General features: G+C 40.2%; 2 long non-coding RNA genes across 4 annotated transcripts in view; one reads left to right on the top strand and one right to left on the bottom strand.

Annotated features, from left to right (window-relative positions):
• The window catches only part of LOC140623660 (uncharacterized), a 78,144-nt gene that overhangs the window by 42,346 nt on the left and 11,520 nt on the right, over positions 1–24,278 (top strand). The window lies entirely within an intron of this gene.
• LOC140624006 (uncharacterized) lies at positions 671–4,452 on the bottom strand. 2 transcript variants are annotated; one of them, XR_012023564.1, is made up of 4 exons: positions 4,362–4,452; positions 4,092–4,212; positions 1,695–1,754; positions 671–832 (listed from the first exon to the last, which is right to left on the bottom strand). It is a non-coding gene; the product is annotated as an uncharacterized lncRNA (long non-coding RNA). The 2 variants fall into 2 exon arrangements; XR_012023563.1 differs by having other exon boundaries at positions 4,092–4,445.

Below are 24,278 nucleotides of genomic sequence, written 5' to 3'. Positions count from 1 at the left end.
CCCAGGCGTCCCTCATTTTTTTTTTTATAGCAAATTAGGAACTCCATTTTATACTTCTAGCTTCTTCCATGGGCTCTTCTAGTATTTGAAATGTATGTCAGTGAACAGAATTCTCATTCTAACATGTGGTTAAGTCTAAAAGGCACCTGTCTTTCAAGGACAGCATGCAAAACACTCATGATAAAAGAGCCAGTGGATAACTAGATCTAAGTCCTTTAGCTCTTGGTGGTGGGAGTAGTATATAAAACTGCTTTCCTACTTCTGTAACAGCCAGTTGTGCCAACCTGTGAGATACAGGACACTATAATGGGCAGCAGAAAATGAAGGACAGTAAAGGTTAAACGTACATGAAACAATGAACAGAAAACAGAAATTGGGCAGTCTTTTTGTAGGGTATAAAGGGAGAAGTCCCACTACAGTTTTGTCGTTTATTGTATGGCATACATCCAAACTATTTTCTTGGTTTTATTATTTAATGGCCTTTTATATGGTACTAAAAGCTTTCATCAGCTATGAATTGAAAAAAATCAAAAGCACCTGTTCAGTGAAAAATTAGGTGCAGAGTTATTGTTTCTTGAGAAAGTTGATGTTAATTGATCAACAAAATGATTAAACAAAATGGCATCACTTACCAGATGCAAAGCAGAAGACAGAAATCACTGAAAACCAATCTGTTACAAAATTTAGTATTTATAAGAAAGCTGTGTATGACTACCACAACTTAATATGTACAGACACAGATGTGTTTTCTTATCACTTCATGAACATGACTTTTCAACAGATCAAATGATTGCTCCGTTCCTCTTCAATCCCAAGTCTCCTCCTAGTGCACCTGTGAAAGGTGAAGGACAACCATTGGCTCCATTAGCAGAAGAGAAATTCTCAGTGATGCTGGTTATCAATATAATCAGATTCTTCAATCTATCAAGAATCAGATTCTTTCAATTATTTCCAATAATGGCCCTTTTCCTAAAAAAATCTCATCCATGGAACCAAAGTAAGCCTTTTGGAAGTTTGTCACTGGGACTGTTATTGCAAATTTACTTTAAAGAGAAGTTAAACTTTGAACAGATTGTAATAATGCAGCCAGATTTTGGTGAAGTACAGACCTGAGGTTAAAAATGTTTTTTTTCCTACTGAATTAAGAAACTTATGGAGCTGAAATGTACTGGATTGATTGTGCTGCATACTTTATAACACCAGAACCATCCTTGGGAGGTGGCATGAGCCAGGCTCCCAGTTCCCAGCGCATTTTCCATGGTCCCACCAGACTTCATTTACAGAAAAGAAACTTTTTAAAGACTATCAAGAAAGTGACAGAAGGAGCATTATACTCAAAGTGTGGGGCCTTGTGCTCATGGGGTCCTATGTGACTACACTGGTTGTATGACCATGAAGCTGGCCCTGGATGTAATCAACTAATCAGAAAATGAATCAGATTGCTGGGTTTACGGCTTTGTGCATTCCAGGCCCTTGACTCCATCCTACCTTTTTCAGAGAACACAGGAGTATGTTCTCCCTCAACTGAGGGTGAGCATAAACATGCCCAGGCCCATCTGGGGAAAAGTCTAGTTAAAGTGGGAAGGGGTTACTCTAAACTGAAAGTGAACGTCCTTTCCTTGGTCAGGTCTGAGAAGAGAACTCCTGGCACCATCAGAGCCTGATGCACAACACCCCAGGAAAATTGAACTTACACAATGGAAGATATCTGCATTCTTCATATTCGCATGTCTCTTTTCCCCTTTTTATTTTTCCTAGTGGGGAAAATATAAACAAAGCAGAAACACACACATAAAAATGTGAATGTGTTCAGTCTAGGCTAGGCTTTTTATTTGGTTCTGATTTTTCTTTGGTTGGGTGGAATGCAGGTCCTGGGAAAGAATATGAAGGAGGCTTCGTTTGGCTTTGGAAAAGAAACTTCTAAAATAAGAACAATTTTTACTATGTAGTGAACTTCACATCATCTTGTTTAATTCGCTAACCAATCTGCGAGATAGCCATCATTATTCTTATTTTTTGGACTGAGGACAGTAAGGCTCAGAAAAATTAACATGCTCAAGTTCAGACATGGCAAAATCAGGATTTGAATCCATGTCTGTGGCTGAAATGCTATGGTCTTTCTTTGGATACTAGGTTCTTGTCCCTCATGCAGCAGACTTGTCTCTCCCCAGGTCTTGAGAAGACTGTAAGTGACACATTTCCCATGGATTCTGATCAGTGCCAAAAGAGGTGATATCTCCAACTTTTATCTGCCAAATCAGACATGGAACCACTTTTTAAAAAAGATTTTGTTTATTCATGAGAGACAGAGAGAGAGAGAGAGGCGGAGACATGGGCAGAGGGAGAAGTAGGTTCCTCTGTGGGGAGCCTGATGTAGGACTTGATCCCAGGACCCTGAGATCACATCCTGAGCCGAAGGCAGACACTCAACCCCTGAGCCACCCAGGTGCCCCAGTACCATTTTCTAACAGATTAACAAGCATGAGATTTTGCGGAGAGGATAGCAAGTATAAGAGAGAAGGAGGAATTAGGAATAACTCCCTTTCCCCAATAGGAAGTGTTTAACTTCTTGGTTTTCTAGTGGGGGAAGGAGACTGTTTCTCCCTCCCTCACTAATCCTGGTAGCCACATTGGTACACTGAGTCCATGTATATGGATTGGAAAGAAAATAGGGGGCAGATTTTTCTTTGCTCAGTTGATTTTCCTCTCTCTGGTATTCAGATGCAGATGCTGCACGCAAATTCTTTCCTTTCTGGGCCATCTCTCTGTGTCTCTGCAGCTCTGAGGTAGATGGCAATCTGCCACTTTTGAGTGTCTGGCCTTTTGAAAATACTGTGTCATCATTAAATATTTAAGAAGAGCATCAACTGTGAGGAAATGTGCTTTTCTTGTCTGTCTTCTCCCTCCTTCAAACTCCCCCTCAGTCCTTGCTCCACCCTCTACTCTGTGACCCCATTTCCAGGACAGGTAGTGCTCTCTTGAGTCATTCTTTCTGTTTCCGAATGGCTCACATTAATAGTGACTCTGGAAAGCTGAACAGCCTTCTTTTCTCTGAAAGATCTCATAGTTAGATGCAGGCAGTGGCTTCTGGGTGTCTTTCTGTCCTTCCGTTGTCATTTTTTACAGCCTTCGGGGTTTTCCCTCTTCAAACATTCTGGTTATGAGTGGTTATCATGAGAGTGAGTGACTCACCACTATTTAATATATCAAGGGGTAGGCGAGATGCTGTGACATCAGCTGCTGGCGTGTCCTTGGAACCAGACACATGCCCACCCACACCCACACTGCTTTGCTTTTGTCATTTAGAGCTGGAAGTGCTGAATAGGGCAGGATCCCAGTATTGTAACATCACTGTATAATGTTTTCCATTGACATTTTCAGAGAGTCAGGTACATGACCCAGCTGGAATGGGGGTGCGGGGTGAGGGATGGGTTTATAATGTGTAGGTGATGCAGACTCACCATCCTAAGCTGTGTCGTTGGATCTGAAGCCACTTTTTTTTGTCCTTTTCACTCACCCCTTCCCACTGATCCAGATCCCTTTTACAGGGAACAAAGAAATAGTGGACAGTGTGTCTTAGCCAGTTCATTAATGGGGCCCAGACACAATCCACAGGACTGCAGGGACAGTCCTATAGTCCCAAATGAGGTTAACGTATATATATGATCATCTGGGAATTCTGGAAAAATTGGAGAGCTGGACTTAACTGAGATAGCCGAGGCCATCCTACTGGGCCTCTGACTGTTCTGATTGGTCAGCCAAAGATCTGCTGCCCTGATAAAACAGAATTTCTCACAGCTGCCTTACTTGCTGCCAGGCTCCAGAGCCACTTAATAAGTAGCTCTATTACCCTGAAAAAATTACTTAAATTTTACATCTCAGTTTTGTCAACTCTAACATGCAGATAATAACATTACTTCTCTTAAATGGTGGTTAATGAGGATTGAGAGAGTTAATCTACGTAAGGTACTTGGATCAATGTTTGGCCCATAGTATAATTCTCTAAATGTTAGTAATTCTCATTATCCTTATTAAGCCTCTAGTTTGGGAACTTCTTAAGCTACAAACGTAGAAGTAATATCATAGCCTACCTGGGAGATGAAAGTATAGTCTTTGGAAGGTTCTGTGCCCAGCCTAAAAGTACCATGGCGGGCTGTCACAATCCTCCTGATCCATAAGTACCTGCTACTCAATGAGTCTGATGCTCTCTGCCTGCAGTTATGTTAAAAGGAAGTGTGTTAAGGGATGGGACCAAGTCAGATTTATTATTTCCAGCCCTTTCTGTGGTTCTTCCACAAAGACTGGTATGTTGTAGATGCTCAGTTGAATTGGCATTGTGAACCATTCTCATGAGCCTTTACCATGAAAATGCTACTTTTGCTTGTGTAGAGAGGACTGCTCTGTGGCAGAGAAGAGGCCAGTTGCAGGTACTGCTAACTCTGGGATTCTGGTGTATTATGATGTAAGTGTTCCAAAGAATACAGAGATTTTTTTTTAACTGTGCTATTTCCAGTCTCTAGAACAGGGCTTGTCTCATGGTCGATGAATATTTGCTGAAGGTATCACTAAATGAAAAACATTGGAAGGGTTTGCGAGTTAATGTGCTTAGAAGGGAGCGCAAAGGTACTGACTTTTCTTAAAGTCTATGCTTGCAGAGCTACCACATTTTCAACTTAGGTTTTATTTTTTTAACTATTTTTTTGGTGATAAAATATGCATAAAAAATGAAATTTACTATTTTAACCATTTTTTAGGTCTATGGTCTTGTGGTGTTAAGCATACTCACATCATTGTAGAGCTGTCTAGCTTCCATCTCCAGAAAATTTTCAATTTTACAAACTGAAATTCTGTCCCCATTAAACACTAGCTCCATATTCCCTTGTACTCCCAACTCTGGCAACAAGTACTCAGTTTTCTATTTCTATGAAGCTGACTACATTGGGCACCTCAAGTGAAATCATGTAGTATTTGTCCTTTGTGTCTGCCTTATTTCTCTTAGCACAATGCCTTAAAGCTTATTTATGTTATAAAATGCATCAGAATTTCTTCTTTTGTGTCTGATTATTATTATTATTATTATTATTATTATTATTATTATTAATCTATCTCACATTTCCATTTGTCTCAGTTTGGACTGTTGTAACAAATTTTGTAAATAAAAGTAAAATGAATGAAAGACCTAAATGTGGAACAGGAATCCATCAAAATCCTACAGGAGAACACAGGCAGCAACCTCTGTGATCTTGGCTGCAGCAACATCTTGCTAGACACCTATCCAAAGGCAAAAGAAACAAAAGCAAAAGTGAACTATTGGGACTTCATCAAGATAAAATCTTTTGCACAGCAAAGGAAACACCAATAAAACTAAAAGGCAACCTATGAGATGGGAGAAGATATTTGCAAATGTCTTATCAGATAGAGGGCTAGTATCCAAAATCTATAAAGAACTTATCAAACTCAACATCCAAAAAACAAAACATCCAGTCAAGAAATGGGCAGAAGATGTGAACAGACATTTCTCCAAAGAAGACATACAAATGACCAACAGAGGGACACCTGGGTGGCTTAGCGGTTGAGCATCTGCCTTCGTATCAGGGCCTGATCCCAGGATCCAGGATCGAGTCCCACATTGGGCTCCCCGCAGGGAGCCTGCTTCTCCCTCTGCCTATGTCTCTGCCTTTCTCTCTGTGTCTTTCATGAATAAATAAATATTTTTAAAACAAAACAAAACAAATGGCCAACAGACACATGAAAAAAATGCTCAATATCACTCAGCATCAGGAAAATACAAATCAAACCCTCCATGAAATACGACCTCACACTGGTCAGAATGGCTAAAATTAACAATTTAGGAAACAACAGAAATGGGCAAGGATGTAGAGAAAGGGGAACCTACTAACATTACTCAGGCATTATTCCAAATTTCTGGATTTGGAAACCATGAGTATAACTGGAAACTTCTATGAGAAGGCAATATAAAGAGGATATGCAGAGTCATGTTTGGAGGGGAAAGAAAGCTTTTCTGACCTCTGCTATGAGGACATGATTGAGGCCATTACTCACATGACTAGTGTGTGTTCTTTATGAGATCCCAGGGGAGAAGTTTTTCTTTTTCCAGATATATTGTAAAATACATAAATATTCCCTGAAAAGTAGGCAAGACATTTATCATGCCCATTTGCCTCATGAAGAAACTAAACGTTAATAGGAGTTTTAGCCAGGATTTTTCTTCCTACTCTACCAAGCTGCCCCCCTCCCCATCCTCCCTGAATATGGACCATTCTTTAGTAGATGAAAGCAAGATCTCTGTCTCATTTACTGATGTATCCTATGCATCTAGAATGGTGCCTGGCATTTAGCAGGTGTTCAATATTTGTGGGATGAATGAATGAGTGGGAGGAGCCAGGTTTCTATAGTAAATGAGAGGAAAATGAGGACTTTATCTTTTCAAAACCTTGTTTAGTGAACTTTATAATGAAGTGTAACACCATATACAGAAAAGGGCACCTATGTTAAGTATATAGGTCAATGGGTTTTCACATGAACACATTTGGGTAACCAGCTCCCAGACACAGAAACAATATGCCCTCCACTATTCAATACCCACTACCAACCCTATCTTCTCTCTGAAGGGTAACCACTACCCTGATTTTCCTAACCCCAATGGATTGGTTTTGCCTCTTTTTGAACTTCCCATAGATTAAATAATATAATCTGTACTCTTTTGTGTTTAGTCTTTTTTTGGCTCAACATTTTGTGAGATCCAACCATGTTGTTGAATGAAGTTGTAGTTGAACTTTGTTACCTTTTGAAACTTTAGAAACATTTTATTTTTAAATTAATGTGAGGTGAAATTTCAGATTTATAGAATAATAGCCTTCAATAGCCACCATTTATTGAGTACATAGTAACAGATATTATGCTGAGAACTGGAATTCATGAATGATCTTATTTAATTAACTCTCTTGACAGGTTTCCTGATGTGTAGGCATCATTCTCTCTTGATAAAGAAACTTAAACATAAAGGAGTTGACTAGGTTGCCAGTAAATAACAGGCTTGTCATTGATGAAGCCCTCATCTGAACCCGGGCCTGGCAGTCAACCATGCCCATGCTTTTATGAACTGCTACTCTGATTTGCCTCCCCATATAAGACTCCTTTAACACATCTCTTTCTCTCTCTCTTTCTCTCTTTCTTTCTTTTCCTTCCTTCCTTCCTTCCTTCCTTCCTTCCTTCCTTCCTTCCTTCCTTCCTTCCTTCCTTCCTTCTCTCCTTCCTTCCTTCCTTCCTTCCTTCCTTCCTTCCTTCCTTCCTTCCTTCAGATTTTATTTATTTAAGATTTTATTTATTTATTCATGAGAGAGAGGCAGAGACACAGGCAGAGGGAGAAGCAGGCTCCATGCAGGATGCCCAATGCAGGACTCGATTCTGGGTCTCCAGGATCACACCCTGGGCCAAAGGCAGGCACTTTAATGGCTGAGCCACCCAGGTGTCCCTAAACATCATTTTAAATGAATACACCTTTAGGTAAAAGTAGGTGGAAGAAGACTAGGCTGGTCCTAATTTGGAGATGACTGTCTTTTAGTCATCTGCTCCATGTGATAGGACAGTTTCCCAGGCCTCTTTGCTGTCCTGAATGTTGTACATGTTGACCCTTGGGTCCTTTGCTTTTTGGTCATCAAGGGTGACTCAGGGACCCAGAGCCTAGGAGAAGAATGGAGCTGGCCTCCAACCTGTGCAGTATAGATTTGGGCCTTGGGATTGAGTCAGGAAGGACATCTCCAGTCATGGATTGTTTCTTTGGGTCTCAATAGTTGTGGGTCACAGACCCAGCTAGAAGTCAAATTCCTACCAGCTGTTATCAATTTCTGTGTAGGAGGTGGTGACCTTGGCTTGAATCAGCCCCAGTTGAAACTTGATTTTTCTGTCAAGTGAACTATATCTGTGGAACTTGTCCCCAGAGGCCTACTCTCCCAGCCTGGGATTTACTGTGTTTATTTCCCAGCTGTTCCTAACACACCATTCAGAATGATGCAAGTTTTTTCTTGTTAGATCTGCCTTGAGCCAATATTTAGCTGTCTCCATTTTCATAGCCTTAAATACTCCAGGCTCACTTTGACTCTTGCTTTTGCATTTGTTTGTAGAAGTCAAGTCATCCAGGACAGAGCCATCCACTTGGCACCAGCAAAGGCTGTACTCATAGTGCATGCTGTCTCAACATGACCTGTCATTTTATGAGGCAGCCCACACCCTAACTGTGCATTCCCTTTTACTTTTTTTTTTTTTTTAAAGGATCTCTGTTTGCTGATTTTACAGATTTAACCAGCATTTAAATCTTAATTTAGAGCTTTCACTTCCCCAATTTGGGGAGAAAGTACATGTTCTCTATCTCTTATTCCTTTTCCTTAATTCTCATCTCTCAAGCCTCCAGCCTTTTGGAGTGGAGGAGCCCTCCCAGGGCCATCAGACCCCTCTGATAGCTCAGTACTTTGTCTTTCTGCTGCTTTTAAAATCATATACTCTTTGGGGTTCTGTGATTGTGGCCTTTGCTTATCTGCTGATGAAACTCTCTTTAAAAGGCATCTTTCTCTGGGCTCTCCCTTTTCTGTTCCACTTCCTCTCATCTCAGAAAGTGATTTTTAAGGTGGTAAGTACAAATGTATCCTCCTGTGGCCTCTCTGAATTGTCTGGAAAAGCCAACTTGATTTTATGTTGGGCACCAGGCTGGACACATTCCCAGGCATAGCCCCTGGGAGCATCGTGGCCACCTTTGTGAGAGATGCTGCTATTACCATTTAATAGAGATGAGGAAATTGTGCCCCAAAGCACAGAGCTGGGAATCAAACTCTGGTTTATTTAAACTAAAATTTTGTCTGCCTTCCCCCAGTGGCCCCAAGTGCTTTTCCTTTTGATAATTATAAAAGGATACTGTCCAGAGGAGAAGGATGACCACATAATAGAGTTTGTGGAGAGAGATTCCAAAAATCGAGGGCTAATTAGGCAGGATTTCTCTGTGTGTTCACCTACCCGGACACCCCTGCCCTTCGAGGCCCAGCTTGGATCTCACCTGTGCTGCGCAGCCTTCCCCAGAGACGCTGCCTCCCGGTACCCTTGCCTTCCTTTGAACAACTGAGGCCCATTTGATCTTGCACCTACTTATTTCACACTTGTGTTTCGTTCTTTGCACAGTGGTCCATCCCCACTCCCCATCCCCTCCTCTTGTGGGTGGCAGTTCTTTTGCCTATTTTGTTTTAACTTTCAAACTGTTCGCAACAGTCTGTACCCCCAGAATATATTTTGATGAACTGAGTAGACCACACCTCTAGATTATCTTGTAAATTCTGACTGTTCTTTTATTTCATATATATGGTTTTTCATGTATATATATCCCACCCCCCCTTCAAGTCCAAGAACTCACTCTGGAGTTTCTCCCCTTCCTTGCTACTCACAAAAGTCCTTGTATGTTTCCAGGCCACTTTAGTCTCCTGTGGTTGCCTCTTCCTGTAGGCGCCGTATCTTCTGACAGCAGCCTTCCTTGTGCCTGGAGCCTATGCATCCTTATATGAATATACTTTCATAATACCTCAGGGTACTGTTCTTTTTTTAAAAATTGGAGTTCAGTTCGCCAACATATAGCATAACACCCAGTGCTCATCCCGCCAAGTGCCCCCCTCAGTGCCCATCACCCAGTCACCCCAAACCCCCGCCCACCTCCCTTCCACCACCCCTTGTGCATTTCTAAGAATTAGGTGTCTCTCATGTTCTGTCTCCCTCACTGATATTTTCACTCATTTTCTCTCCTTTCCCCTTTATTCCCTTTCACTATTTTTTATATTCCCCAAATGAATGAGACCATATAATGTGTGTCCTTCTCCGATTGACTTATTTCACTCAGCATAATACCCTCCAGTTCCATCCACGTCGAAACAAATGGTGGGTATTCATCGTTTCTAATGGCTGAGTAATATTCCATTGTATACATAAACCACATCTTCTTTATCCATTCATCTTTCGATGGACACCGAGGCTCCTTCCACAGTTTGGCTATTGTGGACATTGCTGCTATGAACATCGGGGTGCAGGTGTCCTGCCATTTCACTACATCTGTATATTTGGGGTAAATCCCCAGCAGTGCAATTGCTGGGTCATAGGGCAGATCTGTTTTTAACTCTTTGAGGAACCTCCACACAGTTTTCCAGAGTGGCTGCACCAGTTCACATTCCCACCAACAGTGCAAGAGGGTTCCCCTTTCTCCAATTCCTCTCCAACATTTGTTGTTTCCTGTCTTGTTAATTTTCCCCATTCTCACTGGTGTGAGGTGGGATCTCATTGTGGTTTTGATTTGTATTTCTCTGATGGCCAGTGATGCGGAGCATTTTCTCATGTGCGTGTTGGCCATGTCTATGTCTTCCTCTGTGAGATTTCTGTTCATGTCTTTTGCCCATTTCATGATTGGATTGTTTGTTTCTTTGCTGTTGAGTTTAATAAGTTCTTAATGGATCTTGGATACTAGCCCTTTATCTGAAACGCCATTTGCAAATATCTTCTCCCATTCTGTAGGTTGTCTTTGAGTTTTGTTGACTGTATCCTTTGCTGTGCAAAAGCTTCTTATCTTGATGAAGTCCCAATAGTTCATTTTTGCTTTTGTTTCTTTTGCCTTCGTGGATTTATCTTGCAAGAAGTTACTGTGACTGAGTTCAAAAAGGGTGTTGCCTGTGTTCTCTAGGGTTTTGATGGAATCTTGTCTCACATTTAGATCTTTCATCCATTTTGAGTTTATCTTTGTGTATGGTGCAAGAGAGTGGTCTAGTTTCATTCTTCTGCATGTGGATGTCCAATTTTCCCAGCACCATTTATTGAAGAGACTTTTTCCGGTGGATAGTCTTTCCTGCTTTGTTGAATATTAGTTGACTATAGAGTTGAGGGGCCATTTCTGGATTCTCTATTCTGTTCCATTGATCTATGTGTCTGTTTTTGTGCCAGTACCACACTGTCTTGATGACCACAGCTTTGTAATACAACCTGAAATCTGGCATTGTGATTCCCCCAGCTCTGATTTTCTTTTTTAATATTCCCCTGGCTATTCGGGGTCTTTTCTGATTCCACATAAATCTTAAGATGGTTTATTCCAACTCTCTAAAGAAAGTCCATGGTATTTTGATAGGGATTGCATTGAATGTGTAAATTGCCCTGGGTAGCATTTACATTTTCACAATATTAATTCTTCCAATCCATGAGCATGGAATATTTTTCCATCTCTTTGTGTCTTCCTCAATTTCTTTCAGAAGTATTCTGTAGTTTTTAGGGTATAGAACCTTTACCTCTTTGGTTAGGTTTATTCCTAGGTATCTTAGGCTTTGGGTGCAATTGTAAATGGGATTGACTCCTTAATTTCTCTTTCTTCAGTCTCAATTTTAGTGTATAGAAATACCACTGATGTCTGGGCATTGATTTTGTATCCTGCCACACTGCCAAATTGCTATATGAGTTCTAGCAATCTTGGGGTGGAATCTTTTGGGTTCTCTATGTACAGTATCATGTCATCTGTGAAGAGGCAGAGTTTGACTTCTTCTTTGCCAATTTGAATGCCTTTTATTTCTTTCTGTTTGATTGCTGAGGCTAGGACTTCTAGAACTTCTAGTACTATGTTGAATAGCAGTGGTGAGAGTGGACATCCCTGTCTTGTTCTTGATCTTAGGGGAAAGGGTCCCAGAGTTTCCCCATTGAGAATGATATTTGCTCTGGGCTTTTTGTAGATGGCTTTTAAGATGTCAAGGAATTACTCTTCAGAGTTTGGATCAGGAATGGATGCTGTATTTTGTCAAATGCTTTCTCTGCATCTGTTGAGAGAATCCTATGACTCTTGTTTTTTCTCTTGTTGATCTCATCTATCACATTGATTGCTTTACAAGTGTTGAACCAGCCTTGCATCCCAGGGATGAATCCCACTTGATCATGGTGAATAATCTTCTTAATGTACTGTTGGATCCTATTGGCTAGTATCTTGTTGAGAATTTTTGCATCTGTGTTCATCAGGGATATTGGTCTATAATTCTCCTTTTTGGTGTGGTCTTTGATTTTGGAATTAAGGTGATGCTGGGCTCATAGAACAAGTTCGGAAGTATTCCATTTCTTTCTATCTTTCGGAACAGTTTTTAATAGAATAGTAGAAACAGCTTTTTGTTTCTTCTTTAAATGTTTGATAGAATTCCCCTGGGAAGCCATCTGGTCCTGGACTTCTGTGCCTTGGGAGGTTTTTGATGACTGCTTCAATTTCCTCCCTGGTTATCGGCCTGTTCATGTTTTCTATTTCTTCCTGTTCCAGTTTTGGTAGTTTGTGGTTTTCCAGAAATGCGTCCATTTCTTCTAGATTGCCTAATTTATTGGCATATAGCTGCTCATAATATGTGTTTAAAATCGTTTGTATTTCCTTGGAATTGGTGGTGATCTCTCCTTTTTCATTCGTGATTTTATTTTTGAGTCTTTTTTGTTTTTAATAAGGCTGGCTAATGGTTTATCTATCTTATTAATTCTTTCAAAGAACCAACTCCTGGTTTTGTTGATCTGTTCCACAGTTCTTCTGGCTTCTATTTCATTGAGTTCTGCTCGAATCTTTATTAATTATCTTTTGCTTGGTGTAGGTATTATTTGCTGTTCTTTCTCCAGTTCCTTTAGGTGCAAGGTTAGATTTTGTATTTGAGTTCTTTCCAGTTTTTTGAGGGATGCTTGTATTGCAATGTATTTCCGTCTCAGGACTGCTTTTGCTGCATCCCAAAGATTTTGAATGGTTGTATCTTCATTCTCATTAGTTTCCATGAATCTTTTTAATTCTTCTCTAATTTTCTAGTTGACCCATTCAGGTTTTAGCAGGATGGTCTTTAACCTCCATGAGTTTGAATTTCTTCCAAATTTCTTCTTGTGATTTAGCTCTAGTTTCAAAGCATTATGGTCTGAAAATATGCAGGGGATAATCCCAGTCTTTTGGTATCGGTTCAGACCTGATTTGTGACCCAGTATGTGGTCTATTCTGGAGAAAGTTCCATGTGCACTTGAGAAGAATGTGTATTCAGTTGCGTTTGGATGTAAAGTTCTGTAAATATCTGTGCAATCCATCTGGTCCAGTGTATCATTTAAATTCTTGTTTCTTTGGAGATATTGTGCTTAGATCTGTCATTTACAGAAAGCGCCACGTTGAAGTCTCCCAGTATAAGTGTATTATTATCTAAGTATGTTTTTACTTTGGTTATTGATTGATATACTTGGTAGCTCCTACATTAGAGGTATAAATATTCATGATTGTTAGGTCCTCTTGCTAATAGATCCTTTAAGTATGATATAGTGTCCCTCTTCATCTCTTACTACCTTCTTTGGGATAAACTTTAATTTATCTGATGTGAGGATTGCTACCGCTGCTTTCTTTTGAGGACCATTTGAATGGTAAATGGTTCTCCAACCTTTTATTTTCAGGCTGGAGGTATCCTTAGGTCTAAAATGAGTCTCTTGTAGACAGCAAATAGATGGGTCTTGCTTTTTCATCCAGTCTGAAACCCTGCACCTTTTGATGGGATCATTAAGCCCATTCATGTTCAGAGTTAATATTGAAAGATATGAATTTAGTGTCATCATAATCCCTATTCAGTCCCTGTTTTTGTAGATTGTTTCTTTGGGCTTCCTCTTTCTTTTACAGTGTCCCCCTTACTATTTCTTGCAGAGCTGGTTTGGAGGTCACATATTCTTTCAGTTTCTGCCTATCCTGGAAGCTCTTTATCTCTCCTTGTATTCTGAATGAGAGCCTTGCTGGATAAAGTATTCTTGGCTGCATGTTCTTCTCATTTAGGACCCTGAATATATCTTGCCAGCCCTTTCTGGCCTGCCAGGTCTCTGTGGAGAGGTCTGCTGTTAACCTAATACTTCTCCCCATATAGGTTAGGGATCTCTTGTCTCTTGCTGCTCTAAGGATCTTCTCTTTATCTTTGGAATTTGCAAGTTTCACTATTAAATGTCGGGGTGTTGAATGGTTTTTATTGATTTTAGGGGGGACCTCTCTACCTCCTGGATCTCAATGCCTGTTTCTCTCCCCAAATTAGGGAAATTATCAGCTATGATTTGTTCAAATACACTTTCTGGTCCTCTGTCCCTTTTCCCTCTGGAACCCCAATTAAACGTAGATTTTTTTTTCCTTCTGAGGCTGTCATTTATTTCCCTTCACCTTTCCTCATGACCTTTTAGTTGTTTTTCTCTTTTATCCTCAGCTTCCTTCCTTGCCATCAACTTGTCTTCTATGTCACTCACTTGTTCTTCTACCTCATTAATCCTCATCATTAGGACCTCCAATTTGGATTGCATCTCATTTAATTGATTTTTAATTTCTGCCTGATTAGATCTAAATTCTGCAGTCATGAAGTCTCTTGAATCCTTTATGCTTTTTTCCAGAGCCACCAGTAGCTTTATAATTGTGCTTCTGAATTGACTTTCTGACATTGAATTGTAATCCAAATTCTGTAACTCTGTGGGAGAGAGTACTGTTTCTGATTCTTTCTTTTATGATGAGTTCTTCTTTCTAGTCATTTTGCTCAGTGCAGATTGACTAAAAACGAGTTGTACTGGAAAAAGAAAGGGGAAAAAAAGAAAAAGGGAAAAAACAAAACAAAAAGCAAACAAACAAAAAACAAAGAACAAAAAACAAAACAAAACAAGGAGGGGTACCCTCTTGTTCTGTATACTATAAATCCCTCGACTTCCCCTGGAGCTTTCCAGCGCTGCTGGGTCAAGAACTTGCCCTTCCCCTGTCCTTCCAGCTGGTCTTCTGGGGGAGGGGCCTGCTGTGCTGATTCTCAGGTGTGTGCACCTGGGGGAGCTGCCCCACCCCCTGCCAGGGGCACGGCTCAGGGGGAGGTGTTGACCCCATGAGGCCCCTGTCCCTTGGGGACTCCACTCCATCCCAGGCATAGAGTGACACAAGGAGGAACAACCCCACTAGCGGAGGCCAACTCTCCAGCCCTGGAGTCAGCTCCCGCAGTAACTCCCCAGCTCCCAGTCCGCAGGGGCCTAGATGCTCCAGAGGCGGGGGGCGGGGGGGGCGGGCACTGATCTGCACAGCTTGGGGTGCCTAGGGCAGGAGCTTCCTTGCTGTCTTGTGTCCTCCCGGCCTCTGCCTGTCCCGGGAGAGCACAGGATCCTGGCTGTGTCCCCAGCGCCCTGGGCTCCGGGGCCTGCGCTGCTGGAATTGCACTCCTGGGGCGTGCAGCCCCCTCCACATGGAGCCACAGCCTGAGCTGCTCCCGAGGCCCTGCCAGGCGGCTCCTGCCCTTTAGGGAGCTTGGCCTGCGGGGGTGTGGGACGCTCTCCCCGGGGCACCTCCTCTGTTAGTGGCCCCGGGATCCTGGAGGCCCCATTGCCCCTCCTGGGATCCTGCCCGAGTTCTCTGAGAGCGCCTTTCCATCCGGGAAGATTGGTAAAGTTCCTGCTTCTTCGGAGCTGGGTTTTCCTGTCCTGGGGGCTCCCCCTCAACCGGTCTTAGCCTGGCTCCTCGGAGGCCCCTCCTTCACTGGATTTTTAAAATTTTTTTTCCCACCTTCCTACCTTGATAGAAGTGCGAACTCCTCTCTGTAGCGTTCCAGCTGTTCTCTCTTTAAATCTCAGGCTGAATTCGTAGGTTTTAAGGATGAATTGAAAGTTATCTAGGTACCTTGTGGGGGCCTGGTGACTTGGGGACCCTAGTCCTCTGCCATCTGCTCCGCCCCCCCCGCCCCCACTGTTCAATGTTATTTGAATTACTCTTACTTGCCAGGCACTAGATAGTGGAGGGGGGAGGGGGTGTAACATCAGGGCCCAGAGAAACCCTGGGGCTAGGCAAGCCGTCTTGGGCTGATGAATGGTGTGAGCCCGAGCCAGGCCAGGGGAGGGACCCCTCACTGGGGCATGGAGGAGGAGGAGCTGGGGCATGATCCCTGCCATGAACAGGGGCTGCAGTGGGGGAACTAGAAAGAGGCCCATCTGATGAGAGCCTTAAGTGGGACTGGAGATGGGGGGTTTTTGGAGGAGTGGCAAGAGACTGGCCAGAGCCCAGAGTGGGGGCCTATCATGAAGAACCCTGGAAGCCCTGGCCAGAAGGCTTAACTTGAGTCTGAGAGCAGAGAGAAGCCCCTGAAAGTAGTTGGTCAGGGGTGGGGCTGCTCTCAGAGCGGGTCACCCTGACTGTGTGGGACAGTCCGTGAAGGCAGATGCTAGTATAGTTTTCTGTCACTAGAGAGTGTTCAGCACATAATCGCTTAGCTGTTGCTAGTGGCAAGAGGCAGGCCAGAATTCTGGCTTCCTGCTACCCTCCCCTCGCTCCCCCTCCCCACTGCCCACACAGAATTGAAGGAGGAGGGAAGTGGGGTCCGGCCACCCCTCAGCACCTACTCTGATCTGGGCATTTACTACACACCGTTGTATGTATGTTGTATGTATGCATGTAAATAATTTTATTTAATCTCTACATTAACTTTGCAGCAAGTGTGTTCACTTATCAGATGTATAAACAAAGCTTAAAGAAATTGGATGAGGGCACCTGGGTGGCTCAGTGGTTGAGCCTCTTGCCTTTGGCTCAGGGCATGATCTCGGGGTCCTGGGAGTGAGTCCTGCATGCGGCTCCCTGCAGGGAGCCAGCTTCTCCCTTTGCCTGTGTCTCTGCCTCTTTCTCTCTGTCTCTCATGAATGAATAATTAAAATCTTAACAAAAAAAGATTAGATGACTTGATCAATGACAATATTTAATAATAACTACTAGATAAACTAATTTGCTGCAATTGAATTGGCTAAGAAGGAACCAAACAACCTGATCTTGCTGTACACTTAATTCCTAGTTAAACCTTACTTAATTGGAGGTCTTTACTGAAAATGCCCTGAATGGCCTATTCTCCCTCAAATGTGTATTTTCCTAAAGTTCACAATGGCATCATATTAAGAAAACAATGAAACAGGGAATACATGTCCCTGTTTCCAGAATTTATCCTTATCTGGGTTCTACAATAACAGACCAGACTGCATTGTGACTATTGGGCCACCCTTTACTGCTTAGTGACCTCAGCCAAGTTGCTTTACTTCCCTAATCCTCAATTTCTGCATCCATTTCTTTTTTTAAACATTTTTAAAAAATATTTTTAATTTATTTATTAGAGAGAGAGAGAGAGACCGAGGGAGAAGCAGGCTCTATGCAGAGAGCCCAACATGTGACTTGATCCTGGGTCTCCAGGATCATGCCCTGGGCTGAAGGCAGCACTAAACCACTAAGCCCCTGGGGCTGCCCTCTGCATCCATTTCTTAAAGAAGCCTCTTGCCTGCTCAAGTACACCACGTCAGAAAATTTCCCTTCATGCTTTCTCCTGCATTATCAGGTTTCCATCTCTACTGGATCGCTGCCATCTGCATATAGAGATCCTTGATGGGACCCCACCTTAAGTGTTTTCCTTGCCTCCCCCTACCCTTCGACACCACCTTCTCTTTTTTCATCCTAGCAAAACTCTGACAGAACCACCTATTCTCACTGTCTAAAATTCTTAGACATGGAAATTCCATTTCCAGTCAGGCTTTAACCTTTGCCATTAGGGCACAATAACTCCTGCGGAGCTCATGGTTGCCCTTCATGTTTCTAAATCCAGCTGCCCATATTCAGGCCTCATTTAACACAGTTGATCATGGCTTTCTCCTCAAAGCCCTTTCTTCACTTGCTTTCTAGAAAACTTCTCCTTCCCTCCTGCACTCCCAACTGCTTCATTCCTTGCTTTTTCTCAGTGGGTTGTCTCTGCAGTTTCCTTTTCACTTCTCAGTCTCTGAATATTGAAATGGCCCAGAGCTCAGGTTGAGTCCTTGGGCATTTCTTCTCTTCTATCTACACTCCTCCTTACATACTTTTGTCTAGTCCAATGGCATTAATACCATCTTACATTGATGATGCCTGAATTTGTATCTCTAGCTGCATTCCCTCCCTGAATTCCAGATTTTGTTTCCAAGTGACTTGTCCAGTTGGATGTCTAGTAGGCATCTCAAACTCAACATCTCAGAAGCTAAACTTCTAACTCTTCCCACTAAGCCCCCAAACCTCCTCTTTCTATGTTCTTTTCATTTTAATTTCATTCTTTTGAATAAATGGCAGTTTCAGTCTTCCATGTTCTTGGTACAACCACTCATGATGTCTAGCACCCTGGTCTTTCACTTGGCTTATTACCATAGCCTCTGATTTCCATCTTTGTCTTTATTTTATTTTAAGCTTTAATGAGATAAAACTGATGTATCATAGCATGTAAGTTTAAGGTGTACAGAGTATTTATTTGATTTTCATATATGGTAAAATGATGACCACCATAGCATTAGCTCACACCTCCATCCTGTCCTACTGTTATTATTACTTGTTGTGGTAAAACACTTAAGATCTGCTCTCTTGGCAACATTCGAGTATACGAGAGTATTGTTAGCTAAAATCACCATGCTGTACATGAGATCCCCAGATTTGCTAAACTTGTAACTGAAAGTTTGTACCCTTTGACCAGTATCTCCCCATTTCCACCACTGCCTAGCACCTCGTAACAACCACCACTGTGCTCTTTGCTTCTGAACTTGACTTTTTTAGATTCTACATAAATGTTATCATACAGTTTTTTAGTGTCTTCCTCTATCTGACTTACTTCACTTGGCATAATGCCCTCAAGGTTCATCCAAGTTAGTGGAAATGGCAGGATTTTCTTTCTGCTTGTGCCTGAATAATATCATCATTTCATGTATATATAATTATTTCATATCTATTTTATATATATATAACCTCTTATCGGTTCATCTGTTGATGGACACTTAGATAACATTATTTCCATATCTTGGTTATTTTAATTTTGCAACTAATGTGTAAATGCAGACATCTCTTTAAGATCCTGATTTCAACTCATTTGGATAGATACCCAGAAGTGAAATTGCTAGATCGTATGGTAGTTCTATTTTTAATTTTTTGAGGAACCTCCAAACTGTTTTTCACAGTCACTACAACCAATTTACATTTCCACCAACAGTGTACAAGTGTTCCCTTTTCTCCACATCCTCATCGACACTCATTTCTTGTCTTTTTGATACTAGCCATTCTTGACTGATGTGAGGTGGTATCTCACTGTGGTTTTGATTGCAAACCTCTGATGATTAGTGATATCAAGCACCTTCTCAAGTACCTATTGGCTATTTGCATGTCTTTGAAAAACTGGTTACTTGATTCATCTGCCCTTTAAAAAAATTGGGTTATTAGGCTTTTGGGTTTTTTGCTATTGAGTTGTATTAGTTCATCATATATTTTTACACTTGATATCTTAGCCAAAAGGCCGAGAAGTGATTTCATCATATATTTTTAATATTAACCCCTTATCACATACATGATTTGCAGTTATTTTCTCCCATTCCATAGACTGCCTTTTCATTTTGTGGAAGCTCTTAGTTTAATGTAGTCACACTGGCTTGTTTTTGCTTTCATTGTTTTGCTTTTGCTGTCTTACCTAGGAAATCACTGCTGAGACTAATGGCAGGGAACTTCTTATGTTTTCTTCTAGATGTATTACAGTTTCAGGTTTTACATTTAAGTCTAATCTATTTTGAGTTAATTTTCCTGAGTGGCCTATGATGGGGGTCCAATCTCCTTCTTCTGTATGTAATGATCTAGTTTTTGCAACATCAATTATTGAAGAGACCATCTTTTTTCCCATAGAGTATTCTTGGTGCCCTTGTCAAATACTAGTTTGCTATATAATACATGCAAGGGCTTATTTCTGGCTCCTGGTTCTGTTTCATTGGTTTTTGTGTCTATGTTTATGCTAGTACCATACTGTTTTCATTACTATAGTTGGGTAGTATAGCTTGAAATCCAGAAATGTGATGTTCCTGGGTTTTCTCACAGGATTGCTTTGGCTATTCAGAATCTTTTGTGGCTTCATACAAATTTTAGGATTATTTTTCCTATTTCTGTGAAAATACCATTGGAATTTTGATACTAATTGCATTGACTCTATAGATGGCTTTGGGTAATAATGGACATTTAACAATATCCTTCTGATGCACAAACATGAAATATCTTTCCAGTTTGTGTCTTCAATTTTTTTTCCATCATAGTCTTATAGTATTCGTTGTATAGCTCTTTTGCCTCCTTGCTTAAATTTATTTTTAAGTATTTTATTGTTTTTGATGCTGTTGTGAATGAGGTTGTTTTATTAATTTTCCAGATATTTTATCATTAGTGTATAGAAGTGCAACTGTTTTCTGTATGTTGATTTTGTATTCAACTTGACTGAATTTATCAATTTTTTTTTTTTGGTGGAATTGTTAGGACTTTCTCTAAGATTTTATCATACACAAACAAAGGTAATTTTACTTCTTTCTTTTCTATTTGGATGCCTTTTTTAAAAAAAATTGAGATATAATTGCCATATAGCATTATATTAGTTTCAGAGGTACAACATAATGATTTGATATTTATGTATATGGCAAAATGACCACCACAATAAGTCTAGTTAACATCCATCACCACATTAGTTATACATTTTTTACCCTTGTAATGAATTTTAAGATGCACCCTCTTAGGTTGCTAACCTTCAAATATATAATACTGTATTTTTACTGATAGTCACCATGCTGTACACTATATACCAGGACTTATTTATTTTCTACACTTTTGTGTACCTGTATTTGTTTCACCCACCTTCCACACCTGCCTCTGGCAACCAACAATCTGTTATCTGTATCTATGAGTTCAGGTTCTTTGTTTTTGCTTTTTATATTTCACATATAAATGGGATCATGTAGTATTTGTCTTCTCTGGTTTATTTTACTTAGCATAATGCTCTAAAGGTTTATCCATGTTGTCATAAAAGTTGGGATTTTCATATAAGTTCAAGGTTGAATAATATTCCATCATGTACATATATAGACACCACATTTTCTTTACCCATTCATCCATTGATACTTAGGTTAGCCTCCACGTTTTGGCTAATGTAAGTTTTACTGTAGTGAACATAGGTGTGCTGGTTTCTTTTTTTAGTTAGTAAATACCCAGAAGTAGAATTTCTAGATCATATGGTGGTTCCATTTTTAACTTTTTGAGGACTCTCCACACTGTTTTCTAGAGTGGTTGCACCAATTTGCATTCCTACCAATAGTACAAAATCATTTCTTTTTTCCACATCTTCACCAATGCTTGTTATCTCTTTTTGATGTTTGATGACATTCTAACCGATGCGAAATGATATCTCATTGTGGATTTGCATTTCCCTGATGATTAGTGATACTGAGCACTTTTTCATGTACTTTTTCATGTTGTCTACCTGTATGTCCGCATTGAAAGAAATGTCTAATCAGGTCCTCTGCCCATTTTGTAATCACATTTGTTTTTTGTTATCAAGTTGTATACAAGTTCTTCATATATTTTGGATATTAACCCCTTATTAAGTATATGGTTGGCAATTATTTTCTCTACTTTCATTGGTTGTCTTTCATTTTGTTGCTGGGTTCCTATGCTGTGCAGAAGCTTTTCTTGTTGGTATAGGACCATTTGTTTTTTTACATTTTGTTGCCTCTACCATTGGCATCAAATCCAAAAAATCATTGCCAAGATTTGTCAAGGAGGCTACCACCTATATTTTTTTCATAGAAGTTTTATGGTTTCAGGTCTTATGTTCAAGTTTTTAGTCCATTTTGAGTTAATTTTTGTGTATGGTATAAGATAGTGGTTCAATGTTTTTATTTTGCTTGTGGATATCCTGTTTTCTCACCATTATTTGAAGAGACTATCTTTTCCCTATTGTGTATTCTTGGCTTCATTGTCATAAATGAAGTAATCATATATGCATGTGTTTATTTCTGGTCACTCTATTTTGTTCTGTTAATTACTGTATCTTTTAATATCAATACCATATTGCTTTGATTACTACAGCTTTGCAATATAGTTTGAAATTAGGATTTTTTCCTCTGGCTTTTTTCTTCTTGGTCAAGACTTTGGCTATTTGGGGTCTTCTGTGGTTCCATACAAATTTTAAAACCATCTCTTCTATTTTTGTGAAAAATGCTGTGGGAATTTTGATAGGGGTTGCATTGAATATATAGATTGCTTTGGGTAGTATGGACATTTTAACAATATTCTTCCAATCCACGAGCACAGGATATCTTTCTGTTTGTGTTTTTTTTGAAAGAAATTCTTTCATCCTGTCTTACAGTTTTCAGAGTACAGGTCTTTCACCTACTTGGTTAAATTTATTCCTAGATATTGTATTCTTTTTTTTTAATTTTTAATTTAAATTTAATTAACATATACAGTATTATTAGTTTCAGAGGTAGAATTTAGTGATGTTTCAGTTGCATACAATACCCAGTGCTCATTACATCAAGTGCCCTCCCTAATGCCCATCACCCAGTTATCCTATCCCCCCACCAGCAACCCTCAGTTTGTTTCCTACAGTTAAGAGTCTCCTATGGTTTGCCTGCCTCTCTGTTTTTGTCTTATTTTTCCTTCACTTCCCCTATATTCATCTATTTTATTTCTTAAACTCCACATATGAGTGAAATTATATGACAATTGCCTTTCTCTGTCTCATTTCACTTAACATAATACCCTCTAGTTCCATCAACATTTTTGTAAATGGCAAGATTTCATTCTTTTTGATGGCTGAGTAATATTCCATTGTATATATGTACCACATCTTTATTCATGTGTTGATGGACATCTGAGCTTTTTCCATATTTTGGCCATTGTTACTAGATACTGTATTCTTTCTGATGCAATAGTAAATGGTATTAATTTCTTAATTTCTCTTTGTGATAATTTATTTTTAGTGTATAGAAAACAACTGATTTTTATAAATTGATTTTTGTATCCTGTACCTTTATTGATTTTTTTAAATAAATTTATTTTTTATTGGTGTTCAATTTGTCAACACACAGAATAACACCCAGTGCTCATCCCATCAAGTGCCCACCTCAGTGCCCGCCACCCAGTCACCACCCCCTCCTCCCCTTCCACCACTCCTAGTTCATTTCCCAGAGTTAGGACTCTTTCATGTTCTGTCTCCCTTTCTGATATTTCCCACTTATTTTTTCTCCTTTCCCCTTTATTCCCTTTCACTATTTTTTATATTCCCCAAATGAATGAGACCATATAATGTTTGTCCTTCTCCAATTGACTTATTTCACTCAGCATAATGCACTCACCTTTATTGTATTTTTAAATTAGTTTTAACATTTGTGGTAGAATCTTCAGGCTTTTTTTTTTTTTTTACATGTAATGTGTCATCTGCAATGACAGTTTTCCTTCTTTCTTTTTGATTTAGATGCTAGTTATTTAGTTATTTATTTATGCCTAAATGCTCTGGTTAGAATTTTTAATATTATCTTGAATGAAAGTGGCAATAGTGGGCATCCTTAGGAAAAGCTTTGAGGTTTTCACCATCAAGTATGATGGTAGCTGGGGGCTTGTCTTATGTGGCCTTTATTATGTTGAGATACATTCCCTCTATACTGACTTTATTGTAAATTTTTAATCATAAATGGATCTTAAATTTTGTCATAAGCATATTTTTCATTTATTGAAATTATCATATGTTTTTTTAAAAAAAGTTTATTTATTCATTCATGAGAGACACAGAGAAAGAGACACACTTAGTTAGTCTCTGGCTAAAGGTTTGTCAATTTTGTTTCCCACATAGGCAGAGGGAAAAGCAGGGCTCCCTGCAGGGAGCCTAATGTGGGACTCAATCCCAGGACTCCAGGATCATGACCTGAGCCAAAGACAGATGCTCAACTGCTAAGCCACCTAGGCATCCCTGACCATATGATTTTTATCCTTCATTTTGTTGATGTGGTATATCATATTGTTCGTTAGCAGATGTTGAACCACTCTTGCATCCCTGAATAAATCCCACTTTGTTGTTGTTTTTACAGATTTATTTATTTATTTGAGAGAACATGAGAGAGAGAGAGAGAGAGAGAGAGAGAGAGAGAACATGAGAGAGAGAAAAAGAGAGAGAATCAGCAGGGGAGGGGCAGAAGGAGAAGCAATCTCCCTGCTAAGCAGGAGCCTGGTGCAGGGCTCGATCCTGGGACCCTGGGATCATGTCCAGAGCCAAGAACAGACACTTAACTAACTGAACCATCCAGGCATCGAATCCCACTTTGATCATGATATTCCTTTATTGTACTTTTGAATTTGGTTTGCTGATTTTCTTTTCTTGTAGTGTCCTTGTTTATTTTCAGAGTAATGCTGACCTTGTGAAATGAATTTG

This window comes from Canis lupus, chromosome 33 (genome assembly GCF_048164855.1).
Source record: "Canis lupus baileyi chromosome 33, mCanLup2.hap1, whole genome shotgun sequence".
Classification (NCBI taxonomy): Eukaryota; Metazoa; Chordata; class Mammalia; order Carnivora; family Canidae; genus Canis; species Canis lupus.
This window is presented reverse-complemented; position numbering and strand designations above follow the sequence as displayed.